We start from the raw sequence: 16,414 nt of genomic DNA, 5'->3' as shown, positions 1-16,414 counted from the left end.
TTACTTGCATTGCCAAAAGGGTCACAACACTTACAAGCGCTAGACATTTAACAAAGAAACAGTGGATCAGAGCCAACAGCTCTAAATAAGTCAGGTTTATTGGCACAAAGTAAAAAATCTCCGGAGGGAGCATTACTAAATCAAGCACTAAGAATATTCAACACTTAAAGGCACTTGCACAGATAATGCTGAAACACACTCTTCATGTAGCAATTTAGGGTCAAAGTTGATGATCACAGAGAGTTCATGAACAAGCTTCTCTAAAATATATTTATAATCAGGGACAGGAAAGATGATGCTGCTGATGAAGAGTGATACTATTTCTTCTCTGTAGTGTAATTTTTAGTTTAAATCTGGTTTTAGATGTAGACTCAGTATGAGTTTTCCATTCTTTCCAAAAAAGACATTTAACTGTTGACTTTAGATAGACTTGAGAGAAAGCCTGTGGAAGATCTCATGACTGCTGTGGTCTTTCATGATAAAACAAAAGAACTGCTAGCCATTTTAGCCCAAAATGAGACCATTTTATGATCTCACATATTTAGAAGCTTCTCCTCCTATTCCCTCCTCACCAGAGGTGATTCTTAGACAGTCTTTCTAGACTGTGCATCTTAGAAAATAGCAGGATAAATAAGGATCTCATGAAAGGTTTATACATGATAAATCAGAATGTCTTTCACAACTTGTTCAGCATTTTAACAATAAAGAACAGAAAAGCAAAATATTATGCCAGAAATAGAAATTACAAAGATTTTGGAAGACCTATCATTAACAAAGTTCTTTCAAGAAAAACTTGTATTGATCTTTCCACAACACACCTTGAAAGAAAAATTATTTTTTATTCGGTGATACCTTCTGGAGACCCACACCTAATTCTTCAGTGTCACGAATGAACATAAGCATCAGCCTACACAGAAAATGTGGAGTCTGTCTAAAATTAATTTCCTAACTCTCTGCAGCATCATTAGGTTGGCCATCTCTGCTGTGAAGTGTCAAGACAGACTGTTGAATCCATTTGGGAGAAACAGAAAGAGTTCTGATGCATTTGTTTCTACATTTGTGTCTACATTCATACCTTCTGATCTCTGTAGCTACACAATATTTAAATATTGTCATGTTTCTGTGCAACAACTATGCACACTTTAATTGGAAAAGATTCCTTTACAGATATTTTAGTGCTCTTTATACCCTCATTTTCTCATGCTCTCTTCTACCACTTCTGTTCTGGTCTCTTTTACGTTGAGTGGTTTTCCTTCATTCTCTTACATTATTTCTCAGTACTTCTCCCTCCACACTTTCTTTTTATGCAATGTAATTTAAAGGACAAAAATCTGGCTTTTGTTTTGTTTTAATTGAATTTTCAGCAATACACTCTCTCCTTAGTGAAAGAGTAATCAGGCAGCAGATATTTGTTAGAGCAAGGACACTGCAGTCTTAATATTCAATCAAAGCAATTATTAGATTACAACCTTAAAAGATCATGTTGACATTAAAGGTCTCTCCTTTTTGGTTTTTTTTTTACATCTTGTTGCCCCTAGCATTTTAACAAGATCCATTTAAATAGCTCAATCATTTCATTCATTAACACAATATTCAAAACCTGTCTGTCACTCTTAAACTTCTTCTGCTAAGAATACCACGCAGCACTAAAAAAATTAATAATCTAAGAGAAATTAATAATGAAATTAATAACTAGGCAAATGAGGAGCTCAAAAGTGATTTGCTCAGTTACAGTGAGAGCTTAAAAGAGAAATAAGCATTTATGTAAAAACTCACAACCTTAGAAACCCCTAATAAATTGTCAATTAGTCATATTCTATTTTAATGATCACCTCTTCTGGCAGTTTTGCTTGCTTAAGCAGCCAATGTTCTGCCTTTCATTTTTTTCTCAATATTTACTGTCCTTTTCAGTAGGTTGTTTTTTATTTTTTAAAGCTTGCATCAGTTCCTGGTTCAGCTCACTGCCTGATGCTGTGCCATAATCACACTGAGGGGATAGTGCATACGAGAGAATAAAAGGGATCGAAAGAGCATACACAAAACAAAATTACTCCCCAACTCCACCACAATCATTTCCAACCATTCTTGCATGATCTTGGCTGCTGTACATGTTTATTTGCCTAGGTATGTCAACTGGTCTTTTAAAAGTATAGGTCCTTTTCAGGTTCCTTTTGCAACCTGGAGGCTTTGTGGTTAGCTCAGAAACAATGGAAGGGCTGACAAAATAGAACTCTATCTGACCTACTGTTCTCTCTTCAGCAATATCAGGAACTTCATACTTCAGAAAAAGCTGCAAAATTTGCAGTTTAGGCAGTTTTACAGGCTGCCTCATCTGGTTAGAGCGCAGAGCTAATAACGCCAAGGTTGTGGATTTGATCTCTGCATGGGCCATTCACTTCAGAGTTGGACTCAATGATCCTTGTGGGTCTCCTCCAACTCAGAATATTCTGTGATTCTGTATATGACCATAGCAATAGTGGTTTTTGGTTTTTCCCTTAATAAAATTTTAAGAGGACAGATGAACATGTTGTATCTGAGCTTTCTTCCATCTCTTTATCTAAAACAAAAACAAGCTTTGACAGATTGAACATCACTACTGATGATGACAGTGTAGATAAGGTCTCAGGAAAGCTTAATTAGTGGATCTCAGGATAACTTTCAAAGAGCAGGTAGGAGAAAGACACAACATCCTTTGATATTTACCCTGTGTAGATTTCACATAGAAGCCACTGAACAATAACAAACACAGAATCCTAAAGCATCAGTTTTGTAATGTTTTTCTGAGTATATTTGAACTGAATTTGGCTTGTGTTTAAAGGAGGAAAATAATCCTTGACCTTTGTAAGAAAAGTGATAAAACAGTACAAGAAGAAAATAAAAAGAGTTGTCATCATACATTAATTGTGGAGAGATCTGGATGGGAACATAATCAAGCATTTTCCAGAATATGGGTGATTAATGCTTTATAGCAGATTACGTTTCATGGACAATAGATGGGCTAAGTCTGCAGCTTCTTCTTTGAGAAAAGAGGTGGACTTCTAGTTGTTTCTGTGAGAGTTTAGGTTGTGCCTTAGGTTACTATTGTAAGATACAATTATTTATGTCAATGTCACTTTTGTTTCCTTCATGTATTTGTTTCGCCGCAGGAAACATGCTTTTAAGTACATCTATTATTAATGATTCTAGAGATATTGTCTTGTCTTATCTGTTGATTCAAATTAATGCCTGTGTGCCCTATTCCAATGGGAAAAACTACAAGTGTATAAAAAGTAAAGTAGATTGTGAAGTATCTTCTTTCACTAGAGCAAAGGGAACTGAGATGATCAAAAAATTATGAAACTCAGTAATAAGGACTGTTTTTTTAGAGAAAATAGGTTTTGGCCAGCTTGGGAAAATTAATTCATAGCAGAGAAAATAAAATTAAAACTTTTTTTTCATTCAAGTCTTTTGCCTGTTTTTTTCTTAATTCTCAAGTTGAATTTCACAAGGCTGAATCAGCACATCCTGAATGAACAACATAATATCCTTTGTTGCTGAGAGCAATGGGCTAACTAGAAGGTCGGCTGGGAAGACTGAAATAAATTATGAAAAGGGAAAAGATGACTGTGTTTAAGTTACTCTGAAGTCCTCTTGTTAGGCTCTGGGGAGACCTCACTGCAGCCTTTCAGTACTTGAAGCAGACTTAGGAAAAAAAAAAAAGAGGGACTTTTTACATGGGCGGATAGTTACAGGCCAATGGGGAACATTTTTAAACAAAAATATTAGATCCCAGGAAGAAATTTTTCACTGAAAGGGTGGTGGGGCATTGGGACAGGTTGCCCAGAGAAGCTGTAGATGTTCCATACCTGGAAGTGTTCAAGGCCAGGAGGGCTGGGCCCACCTGATCTAGTGGGTGGCATCCCTGTCCACAGTGAGGGGGTGGGAACTACGTAATCTTTATTGTCCTTTCCAACCCAAACCATTCTGTGGTTCTGCAGATTTCTGTTTGATATCTTCTTCACAGCATATTTGGATAGGAACACCAATACCGAAAAGAATTTTCTCAGTCTAACAAGTATAAAGCCCACTAGAGAAGTCATATTTTCTGAAGTGCAATACACTTCATTTTGTAACTTTTTATTTAAAGAAACATTAGCACAGAAAATAGCTTGAATCTGAAGTTTTGTATCTGAATATAAAAAAGCTTGTGGTGTTTTGTCTGAAAATGAATATGATAAATTTCCATTTCCTGATAACCATGAGTTGGGAGTTTCAAGGTGTTGAGGTATTTTCTTATTGCGTATCAATCACACAGAAAAATTCTTCCCACTCCACTATCTATGATTCAGTTAGAAAATCGAACTTATATACTACCTGGAGATTCACACCTTTACCCAGGAATTCCTGGGGCCTATTTTGGATACAATAACAGTGGAATTGTCTAATTCCTGCCTATTTAGATCAAGCAGATCTAAATAGACTGCCTGATGACATTCCCTAAGAGATTCACATAAGGCCAATGCTCAAGAGAAGGTATTTTCTATGAATGATCAACAAAACCCAAGAAGCTGGCTTTCCAGCTGTTTTTTTGTTGTTGTTGGTTTTGGTTTTGTTCCTTAAAACTAGCACAACACATGTCTTCAAACCGATGGGACCCCATGTAAAAGTGTAGATGACACACTAATTTTATCGGGAAAATATTTTTTCAAGGATAATGTACAGAGACACTAAAGATGACCTTCAAAACAGACAAATAAGCATATGAAGTTCCCAGAAGAGAGAGAAAAAAAAGCTCAGCAAGCCTTACTCAACTGTTGCTGTAACCCTTTCACAAGGACAGAGTTCAGGTCTCAAAGGCAGCAGAAACAGAAAGGAAATCAATTGGAAGAGGAACACTGTTTCATCCCCTGATCACAATGAATGCAAAAGAGCAAGAAGAAGAAAGCAACACCATGATAATACACTTAATTATATAGGAAGCTAAAGCTGGTATATTAGTGAATGGTATATTAGCAGGTATATAATGAATTTGAGAGTGGAGACTACCTGAAGTAGAAACCACAGATATGGCAATAATATTCTGTTAAGCCATGTCGGTTTAAGAAACTGGAAGCAAGATTTGCAAGAAGACTTAACATCCTTTATTTGATCAGCTAATATAGAAAGAAAAATCAGCTTCTGGGCTCAGAGAATCTTATGCAGGTCATGGCAAGGGGAAACCTGAAGGGAAAATTAAGCACTGTTAAAATAATGAAGCAAATCAGCACTCTGATCTGATATCACCATCCATTTGTGTGAATACTGACTGCTCAGTGGCAGTGAACTAAAGATTGCTCCACATGGGGCAAGGGAAAAAAGCCAGTGCACCACCAGGCCTAAATTACATGGACCACTTAGCAGTTAAATTCCAGCAATCAGGAACTACTTGCTCTTTTATGATGCTTTGGAATACATCTATATTTGATTTCAGTTCACCTTTTCAACATTACTAGAGTTATACACTACTGTTCTAGTTTAACATTCAGAATATTGTGGGTGCTAAGCAACACCTAAAAGTAGAAAGAAAAATAGATATATTACTGAAAGCACCACACATTCAAATAAATGTGATGAAAAGGCAGAAAACCCTTCACTTAGCAGAAGAGTTAACTCAGACACATTCAAATTTAGATTTTATTATTTTTAAGCAAAGAGAACAGTTGATGCTGAACAAGAAGAAATAAGTGGGAATAGTGTGGGATTTACAACAGTCCTTTCAGCCAGTGGTCCCTGTGTGTAGCAACAAGCCCTGACTAGCATTTACAAAAATAAAATCCCCTGTTTTACAGTCAAAGACAATAGTTCATATATTACAATGGTTCTGCTCTGAATGATACTCTTTAAAGAGAAGTAAAAGACTTAGGATTTTATACTGTCTAGTCCCTTAATGAGTTAATAATTTGCTGGAAATGGAAATGTATTCAACTAAGTCAGAATTCCCCCTCTTCCTTCACTTACAAATCACTTCATGCTTCATTTCCATCTTTTTCACATTATAACACAAAAATTTAATGCTAATTTCTAGCTCAGTGGAGGGAATGCAGAGTTAATGCTCAGTTAGGAATGTTGCAGGGTTATTACTTTTTGTACACAATCTAAGACCTTAGCAATGCTATATACATATTTCTAAATGGCATTACTAATAAAATGACACCATTAATATGATAACTTTTCTTGAATGTAGATCTTTTAGCACGAATTCCCAAAAGATATATGAACCCTTCTAACAAATAAAAATGTTTTATTGGCAGCACGAGACAGTTTGCAACATTAAAATACCTGCTTAGATTATTGTTATTCCCTTCAAAACTCTGCATAATGATCTACAAAAGACACAGAAGGCAGCCAGATTTTTTGATATTATGTTTACAAAGCTATTAGTATCTCCACAGTGACATTAAGAACATATCATGCAATATAAAATGGAAGAGAAATAGCCAAATGAACACTAAATTCATATAAAACTTTTCTTAGTAAATGAAAAACTTTTCCCTTCTTGTAATTTCATATATTGTGCACAAAGAAAAACCTATAAACCCGCCATTTATTATAATACCTGTATAGAAAGCAATAAGACAATGAGAAGCTTATAATGCTATATTAAAAATGAATACAATTAAGTTCTCATGACCATTTGCTTTCCTCCTAAACACATTTGAGTGCATCTCATTATTATTCCATCTTCCACACTGAACTACCTGAAAGAATTTATATTCTCTGAACATGTTATCTCCAGCTGTAAACATAAAACCAGAAAGCTTATTATTTATAAGGTATGGGTTGCATTTGCCATTGCTCTAATTTCTTCTCAAGCCACACTGAAACAGAACAAGTGTATTCTGTAAAATGCTTGAATGAATTACATTTAGGCACATTTTGGTCTGGGTTAAATGCTAATAAAAGGTACTGTGCACTGAAAAGGTCTCATAAGGAAGTCCTGTTCACAGTGAGCAAGAGCAGCATGGCCTCAGGACTGTGGGCTATGTGTTATTTGACTACCATAAGATCTAATTTGTATTTCCTTTTTCCCCTTAATTTTTTCTTTGAGAAGATTTATCTCAGCAAGGCAGACACTGCCAATCTACTTACACTTCTGTGTCTTCACTGAAGGCATACATTAAGTATCAGTGAGGATGTGAGGAACAGGCATAAAAGTGGCCTCACACTGACACTTAATAAGTGTCAGGACATTACTGAGACATAAATTCTACTTGAAAAACTGGAGAGTCACTTATTACCAGAACTCTGAAAATATTTAAAGACTTCAGTAGTCTCTCATGCTGATGGGGCACTTCTCTGGCAGCTAGAGAGCTGCAGAAATGAATTTGGAAAATTCCCTTCTCCAAAGATCTCTGAAAGAATTCCTATGTGTTGTAAATACTCCACTGTAGAAAGCAAATTTTTCCTGTGAATTTATTGTCTAGAGCATCAAAAGTTTAATAGCTATAAATATTTATTTCAATTACTTCAACGAGTCATTCACAGATGCCTTTTTCATGCTTTATGGCCAGCACCTGGTATACATCCCAACCAAGGAACATTTTGGTCTTCTACTTGTCCCACTTCATGCATCTATAAATCAGTTTGAGCAGCTGCTGTGAGAACAGCTGTAAATAAAGCCTAGTGAGCACCCTATGTGGCCCTTCTTGGTAACTTTAACTTCCTAGTATAAATACAGACAAGACATCAAATATTTTCCAGAGCTTTCCCTGATTTTACTTGAAGACTTGCTTTTAAAGTAGCTGTTTCTGTGCCAGGTGAAAATGGTCTTAGATTTGATTTTTGAGCTATGCCTACCAAAATATCCCAGCAGGATAATGCTAGAAAATCTATGCAGTACAATATTGTGCAGCACAGCTACATATCCAACCGGACTTTACTTTAGGACTGGTTTACCAGACATAGAGTTAGGTTTGTTACAAAAGACACAGTTTATAGATTCATCCCAATCCCTAACGGGGGACCCGTGCCATATCAGAAAACACAACAAGTTAATCCCTGTGCCCAGCACATATGGGCATAGTTTGTCACCTCATTTTTTCCCACACCTTATGAAATCGTGCCTAATTTTAAAAGGGAGAACGCTCATATTGTGGTTTGACCTGGTAGGCAGCTAAATATCCCACAGCCACTCCCTCAATTCTCTGCACTCACCCTACTCCTCAGTGGGATGGAGGGAGGGAGATTGGAGAAGAAAAGTAAAAAGTAAAAGATTGGGGAAGAAAAATAAAACTTGTGAGTTGAGATAAAGATAGTCTACAAGAACAGAAAAGAAAGGGGAAAACCCCCAATAATAGCAAATCAAGTGATACACAACACAATTGCTCACCACCCACCAATGGATGCAGCTCAGTTCCTGAGCAGCAGCCCTGGGCCAGCTTTCCCCCTTGTTTATTTACTGGTGGAGGCAAGAGGCCACATCGTGTGTGGAATATCCCTTTCATCAGCTGGGGACAGCTTTTGTGGCTGTGTCTCCTCACAACTACTTCTGCCCCTGCAGCCTGCTCACTGCTGGGGTGGGGTGAGGAGCTGAAAAGCCCTTTACACTGTATAAACATTGATTAGCAAGAACTAAAATGTCAACGTGTTAACAACATTATTCTCATCCTAAATCCAAAACACATCACTGTACCAGCTACTAGGAAGAAAATTAACACCATCCCAGCCAAAATCATAATTATACACTAATACAAACAAGGTGAATGCTATGAAGATAGAATAGAAATAATTAAAATTTGATATTCAAATGAAAAGATCGTTTCTATACTTCTATGTAACCTGTGTGATTTTTTTCAAAAAACATCTAGCATAAATGGAAGACATGACAACAAATGAATTCAGACTGATTCTGCTAAATAACCAACATATATATTAAACACAGCATTATAAAAGGGAGATGAAAACACATTGTTGAGTCAAAGATGAATGATGTCTTTGAACATCACAACCAGAGAATATGACCCATTAAAAAGATTAAAATAAAAAAACCTGCTTTAAGAGTGTATTTTTACTTATCCCTGAGGAAAAAAACGTTCAGTTTTCCCTGAGGCAATTCAATTCTAATATAGAAATCTCCAATGATATAGCATCAAGTGCTGATAGAGAGGTTCAGCATTCTGATTTAGTTAGAAAAACATAGCTTATTAAGACTAAAAGGTTCCTGAAAATTATTTTGAAGATTTTTGTATCATGGCATTCTCCTGCATACATTCAGTTTACAACATGTCATATGCTTTTCATAGGCATGTTGCCTGTAAGTCCAAACTCTTTGCTAAAAATCTAGAATATTAAGACCTTTCCATTTGGATGAGAAATTATGTCATTTCAATTCAGATCAAGATATGGATGCTGAAAACACATGCAGGAGGAATGTCTATGAGAATTCATGGAGAAGGAAAAAATGCTGTAGAACTGAGAAGCGACAAGGTTTCAAAAATTTTAAGTTTTACTGAGATGGAATTTCTCCAAGCCTGTTAGTCTTGTCTCAGTAAACAAACAAGCAACTTAATTTGTACTACCAACTACTGCAGACCAAAAGAAGTAGCTCTCCACAGCAAAATGGTTTGTGTCAAGAACCTGACATACACACTATAAAGTTTGGAGATGCTTGGGGATGTTTTGAGTTTAGTCTACCTCTAGTCTTGGCTCTCTTTCTTTCTGAAGAACTCTCTAAAATTCTTCAGAACTTTAATAAGTAAAGTACTGAAATTCATCTCCCTGTTTAGTTTCAATCAAAAGGCATCTACTATATTTGCTCTGAGGATACTCCACAATGCAATCAAAACATGGTAAATGGGGATGATATGGAGATCTATTCCAAAAGTTGACCACTATTCCAAACTAAGAAACTGGTCCAGACACATGTTCATTTTCTGACTCTGAGCTCTCATCAAAGGCACCAGCAGACACATTTCAGATTATCTGACAGGGTTGTATTACTGCTGATTAAAGATAATAGCTTTATTAAAACAGCCACAACTGCAGTCTAGTTGCATACCTTTGGGCAGTGATTTGCTGGAAGTTACATTTATCTACATTTACAGAGAGAAAGGAAATATATAAAGTACCATAAAATGACTAAACGAAGATCAGCAATTGCATGCTGTCCTCTCTTCAAAACGAAACCACTTCTATTTAAAAGGTCAATAGACCATTTTTTCAACAGGTTTACAACTGTTAACTTTCTGCTGGTGTATCAGGTAAAACCACCAGAGGGATTTCCCCAGAGAATCAGACCTGGTTTGCTTGGCTAGCTCCCCTAAAAATCAATTTTAAAAATCTATTATTTAAAAAACAAATGTCTTGTTAACAGTTGTGCCAAGAAAGCATATAAACTCCTGTGAACTTTCCTTAGCAATGGGAATTAAGCTTTGTAAGTCCAGACTTTTAAATCATCTCTGTCTTAAAGATGCACAAGCTGTACAGTACAGACATATTTTAAAGCCACAAAATGGGTTTTCAGCCTTGCAATAAAGGGCAGAAAAAAAATCCAAGACAAAGCCAATGACTGCCACATTTCAATAAGAGAAAGTAGAGAGAGGACCAGCACAGATTCTAGTTCTGTGTGTCATGAGACACAGGCAGCATCGTCCCTCGTAGCACACTTTTTATCAGACTGGATGCGTGCTCCAATGGGCAAGATGCAACCCTTACCTTCAGAGCACCTCTTAGCATTAATTATGGTTTCATGGTCTGAGAACATTTTCTGAATTCAGCCAGGGACCAGCTTTAACAGTCCTGGAATTCTCACTTTACTGAGAAGTAAAAAGGAACTATCCTCTTATTCCTGCAAGGATCAACATTCAATTTGTAGTACGGATGCTACAAATTCATCTTCCTAAAACTCTTTGATCTTGTCCAGTCTCAACTTAGGTCCCTCTTAAAAAGGGACTAAAAACATCCATGCCAATTATAAAACACAGTCACATTTCTTTTTTTTTTAAATTTTCTTTGTTTTCATCCTTATTGCCTTGAGTGACAAAAGCCCTGAAATTCAATGTCAGCATGTGTGTCTTTACAAGCACACATATAAGAGTGATCTGGAGCTTATATTTGCATGCTTTTATCAGTCTCCACTTGAATGATGCTAAACTTGGCTGGCTGCAATTAACAGGATAGAAAGCTGAAACCCCCTATAGGTATAGCAAAAAATTATCCTTTCTTCAAAAAAGCTGCCATTGGAATTGAAAGGACAAACTATGCAGGGGTAACAGTGATGGGCTGGTTTCAGTGGATATGGAGGGCAACAGATCTGGGAGCTTCCTTGTTTTTCTACAAAATGAAGGAATTTTCCTTATTCAAGGCTGGTATATTTCTGTAAGTTAAACACAAAGGAGAGCAGCTAAAAATGTGCACATTTAAATACATTATTTCTTTTTCTATCTCTAAAATGTTTAGAAATATTTTTTAATTTAAGTAGGGGACTCAAACTGATTTTACTTGGGTTCTACTCACAGTTCTTCAGAGCACCCAGGGCTTTCATGCCTCTAGGTAAATTTTAACCAGAAAGAATTCTTTTATTTTGCTCTTTTTTTTTTTGCTTCTTTCACTTGTCTTGTAATTGAGAAGGGGAGGGAGAAACAAGTTGGGTCAAAGTTTGTAATATTATCTGCAAATAAGTAGAATCCATGTTCAGGCTTTGGATGCTGGTTGTCACAAGGCACTGCCAGTTCAATATTGTTTTCTAGGTATGGAGGGATGGGGCTTTCACACAAAACAAGCAGGATGGGAGATTCCTCTGCTGGGCTAGAGCGTCATCTCTTCAGATTTTATACTATTTCAGCTGCTTCTGGAGATGCAGCACCCAAGCTATGTATTCAAGTTCCAGCAAGCTGCACACTCACACCCAGAATGCAAGCTGCCTCAGGGCACTTGTTGCTATTTATCACCTTCTAAGATACAGGCATAAGGCACTCATAAAAATTGTGGAATGTTGCACCATAAAGCTTCATGTAAAAAACCCAAAAGTCCTGAAAAATCATACAGGTTCTACTGCAGGAGTTTAGTGCTCTCAAAGACGATAGTGCAACACTTGTAAATCTGTGCTGTCATTTTCTGACAGCAATGACAAATGACAACTCCCCACTTAGCCAGGGCGCAAAAAGAAACAAAGAAGAAATTTTAAAAAAGTATATTTCCAAATCACATACTTAATCCTTAAACACCCGCCATTCGGTGTTTGTATAAATCATAATTTATCACTATTTGAGGAGCTGTGGTACCACAGACACCTTGTGGGATGAGCAATCCTCTGCCCACCTCTGACACCCAGGACATGTGCAGAACATAAAGGCACAGAGAGCAGACTCAGCTTGGCTTAGGACAAACACCAATGCACCACTTATGCAGGCAGTACTGCATACAAAGTATGCACACAAAAACAAAATGATGCAAAGCACCCACAAAGACAAAATGATGCAATTCACAACTAAAAGCTGCCTTGTCATTATTAAAATAAAGAGCTAATTTTATTCTGCGCTCCACAAGCTGCACAAATCAGTGAGTGATAAAGATGAAAACATCGTTATACATATTTAAGTTACACTTGAAGGTTTTTCTAAATGAACATATGCAAATGTTTGAAGCCCAGGGGCAGCTTTTTCTTTTACTCAGGACATTCACTTAGTTTTCTGAGATAATATTTAATCTAGTATTCAGTAAAACATCATTAATTACTTTCATAAATTCCTAACATCCTGTGAGATGCCTTTTCCCTCTGAGCTGCAAAACAGAATCTTCAAATCCCTTCCTCAATGAAGTGCAACAATTTTCACTCTGCAGTCCTTTTAACTGTAAGAAAAGATAATTTTTAGTTTTCAGCTTACTGCGTAATGGCGATATTTGTAGTTTTAAAGAACACTAAAATATATTTTGGTAGGAAGAATTTTGGGGCAGCAAGAAATAGGAGGATTACAATACAAAGCTCAGTTAAAGAACTGGTGTGGTCTAGAAGAGTAATTTGATAACAAGGAAGAGTAAAAGGCACAGTGAATGACTCAAAAGGGTCTCCATCTCACCCACCAGCAGTAACTTTAAAGGAATTTATAAGAGACTGCAGGAGGCGGTTACAGCCAAATCTTATACCTAAATTTAGTGTTAGCACCCATTAATTTCCTAGCCTTTCTATATATTTTTATTATTTGTACATAGATACACGGTTTTAGAACACAAATGGAAAAATTTGAGGAAATCCACTGCATTAATCTCAATGGGGCTGTCACCACAGTAGCTGTATTGACATTTGTGCTGAAACTACAGCACTCCAACTCCCACTACATCACACACATAAAACAGATGAATGAAAATTTCTTATATCTAGTCTCTTTATAGCCAATATTTTAGATATGCTTATCATTTTATTCACTGATTTGCTCTCTCACATCAGCAGTTCAAGTATTTTCAAGTATTTCTAGTATCCTCTTCTAGAAAAGTTTTCTCTGGTACTAGCAATTGTATATGACTCACAATCCTTTCTACAGATGCTCTTCTGATCTGACCTCAAGCATTTGATTATTGTAGCAGCCCTGCAATGTTCCAGGAGAAATAGTGAAAAAAAACCCTGCTAAGAAGTGTGGCAGCATCTGCACAGCTAGTGTCTAGACTGAACTGTAACAGTGTGGTGCAGTTTTAATGGATGATGCTCCTCTGCTTCATGGAATCCTTTACTTCCCCTGCTCTTGAATTCTGCATTTATTTTCCTATTTTGTATTTAAATTAGGGATAAAATCTAGTCCCACAAGAAACAAGAATTCTACAAGAATATTGCAGAATACCTGCAAAATAATTTCTTTTATTGATTTAAACCCTCAAGGTCTATTTAATGGATTTAGAAAACAAACAAACAAACAACAATAAAAAAATCACCAAACAAAAAAAATAAATAGGGCAGACTGCTCTGGCAGCAGTCAATGTTATTTAACCCAAATCCATACAAGAAGATTGATCTTACTGAGCTTATCTCTAATATGGTTTACAAATACTGACTCTTAGTGTGTTAACTTAGGCACTCTTTGCTCTGAAAAATATTTTTATACCTACTTTCATACCAGATGGGCACCCAAGTATTTTATAAAAGATGACAGAAAAAATACATTATATAAAGCTGTGAAGAGGCAAACTAATATCAAAACCAGAAAAAATAGTAATGAATTTGCCTGAACCAATCTCTTATTTCATGACCTCATCATGCTGAAGCTGCCTATCTATTTCAGAACAAGTGATAAATATTAAAATGAAATTTTTTTTTGCGTGTCTTATCAAAAGCCTCCAGTATCAATTGTTTTCACAAATGTTTTCTCCTGCAAGCAGTGAATGCCTCTTCATCAATCTTTTATCAAAAGCAATCTTGTTCTGATTTCAGTCTTATCAGACAAAGTTTTCTCTCTCTCTGTTGTTTTTTTTTTCCCTTTCTTGGCAGAAGGTACATGAATATCATTTTACACATGACTGTGGCTGCATCTCCATCAATCAGGAAATAACAAGTAACTGTGAAGGATATATCATGGCCCTGCAGAGTTCCAAACAGCAAAAATATTTGTGCCTGATAGTGACAAAGTAGGAAAACAAGCGTGCACATCTTTTTGCACATGCGCAACTTTTGCACATGAATGTGGAAATTTTTCTTCCTACAGGGTATTCTTGCATTTCCAAATATTTCTAAACAAGAAGATGGTCTGCAGTGGGGAGCTTTGCGGGGAGAGGCCACAACCTGCCACATGCCAGTCACAGCTGACTGGGTGACAAAACACACAGAATGCCAGCCCTGCAGCCAGGCAGGTGAGCTGGCAGCACCCCAGCTCCAGCCCAGTCAAGAAATACCTGCAGCTATCAGGGTGAGGAAGATGCACACGGAGACCATGGCTGAAGGCACGTGACTGAGGGGACAGATGGAGATGTGGTGCTGCTCCAAGTGCTGTGGAGGTAACACAGCCATTCTTGTCCCCATGCCAAAAGGGGTTATTTGTACAGAACTTCAGCCCACAGGGGCAAGCTGTCCCAGGATGGGGAGACCTCTGAAGGACTGAAATTCACAGTGAACCTTGTCAGGCAGGGACATAAAGAACAAAGGAAAACCAGAAAGGAGTGTCAGACAGAAACCATTATGTACTTTACTCCAATAATGTGCATCACCTGTGCTGCCCATTACATCACCAATGAGACTGTGAGGCACAGACCACAACAGCAGTGAAAACAAGGGGACTTCAGATTAGGAAGGGGAACACAAGGTTTTTATTTAGGTTTTCTTCTTTTGACTCAATACCCAACTCAGTGTTCTGAAGTTTTTGTTAATTGTCAATAAATTAAACCTAGTAACATTCCAAGTCCATAATATTTGCCCCACAAGACTTGCTTGGTCTCCTCAAGCCCAAAATGCAATGAGAACTATTCAGTCTGAAGGCTCATTTTAAAGGCCACCTAGGACTGCAGGAGAAGAAAACATTCTGAGGAAATACAACGTTTTCTGCTGCTAAAGCTGGACAGCAACCAAGGTTTCAATATATTTGAACAAGATCCTCATTTTGTACAAATAAATGTCATTCCAAAATTCTCACAGCACACTGGGGCCAACGCACAGTGACAGAGCTCCAGAACACAGCAAGCTGCTGCAGCAACAAGAGATTGAATATATAAGGATTTCCTTAGGAGAGACAGAGACTGCAAAATTCCCATTTTTGACTCAGGGGAAAAAAACCACAATAAACATAAATAAAACCACCTTAAGAGAAAAGGGAAAAAAGTTAAAAATTAAATTAAATTTATGTGCAAATAACTGGAGCCTTATGCTCCCCACACAAAGGGCTATGCCTGTGTTTGCTTCAAAAGTATGCATCAGGTTGTTCCTGCCACTCAGAGCAAGAATCTTGCCTTGAATATCCCAGGCAGAGGAGAACTAAAGAGACAAAGAGCTTCATTTAGATAAATCTATAAATGAAATTTTTAGCTCTATGGGCAGAATCCACCTAAGCTGCTTGACCAGGTTCTCAGCTCCTGGGCTGCTAAGGAGAGAAGTTTCATGGCAGGAACGTGTTCAGGTGAATCCCAGGAGAACTAAGTGCCAGGATCATCTCAGATCCCCACCTTGCCATGATGCCTTCTCACATGGGCAATATATGTGAGCACAGATGAAGACAGGCAGGAAGACTCAATTGTTAGGGACTCAGAGTGCTGGGTTTTAGGAGGAGGTTTTGACTTGATCCTACTCAGTACAAAAGTGGCAGAGTTTAGTGTGTTAGGAGAATGCTGGAGACAAGCTGCTGATTAGTCAGTGCTGACTTGGGGGGTAAAGGATTCCAGGGTGGGGGGAGCTATATAGTCATGAATGGTATACAGAAGATGATGAAAGAATGATTATTCACCTTTAAATACTAAGGAAGCATCTGATAAAAATGCCAGGTAT

The 16,414-nt window shown here is 37.2% G+C and overlaps 1 protein-coding gene across 1 annotated transcript in view; it reads right to left on the bottom strand.

Annotated features, from left to right (window-relative positions):
* The window catches only part of PRKN (parkin RBR E3 ubiquitin protein ligase), a 679,650-nt gene that overhangs the window by 465,988 nt on the left and 197,248 nt on the right, over positions 1-16,414 (bottom strand). The gene's annotated exons all lie outside the window — the stretch shown is intronic.

The sequence above is a fragment of the Fringilla coelebs genome, assembly GCF_963513975.1.
Source record: "Fringilla coelebs genome assembly, chromosome: 3".
Lineage (NCBI taxonomy): Eukaryota > Metazoa > Chordata > Aves > Passeriformes > Fringillidae > Fringilla > Fringilla coelebs.
Note: the sequence above shows the minus strand (reverse complement) of the source record. Positions and strands in the feature narration are given on the sequence as shown.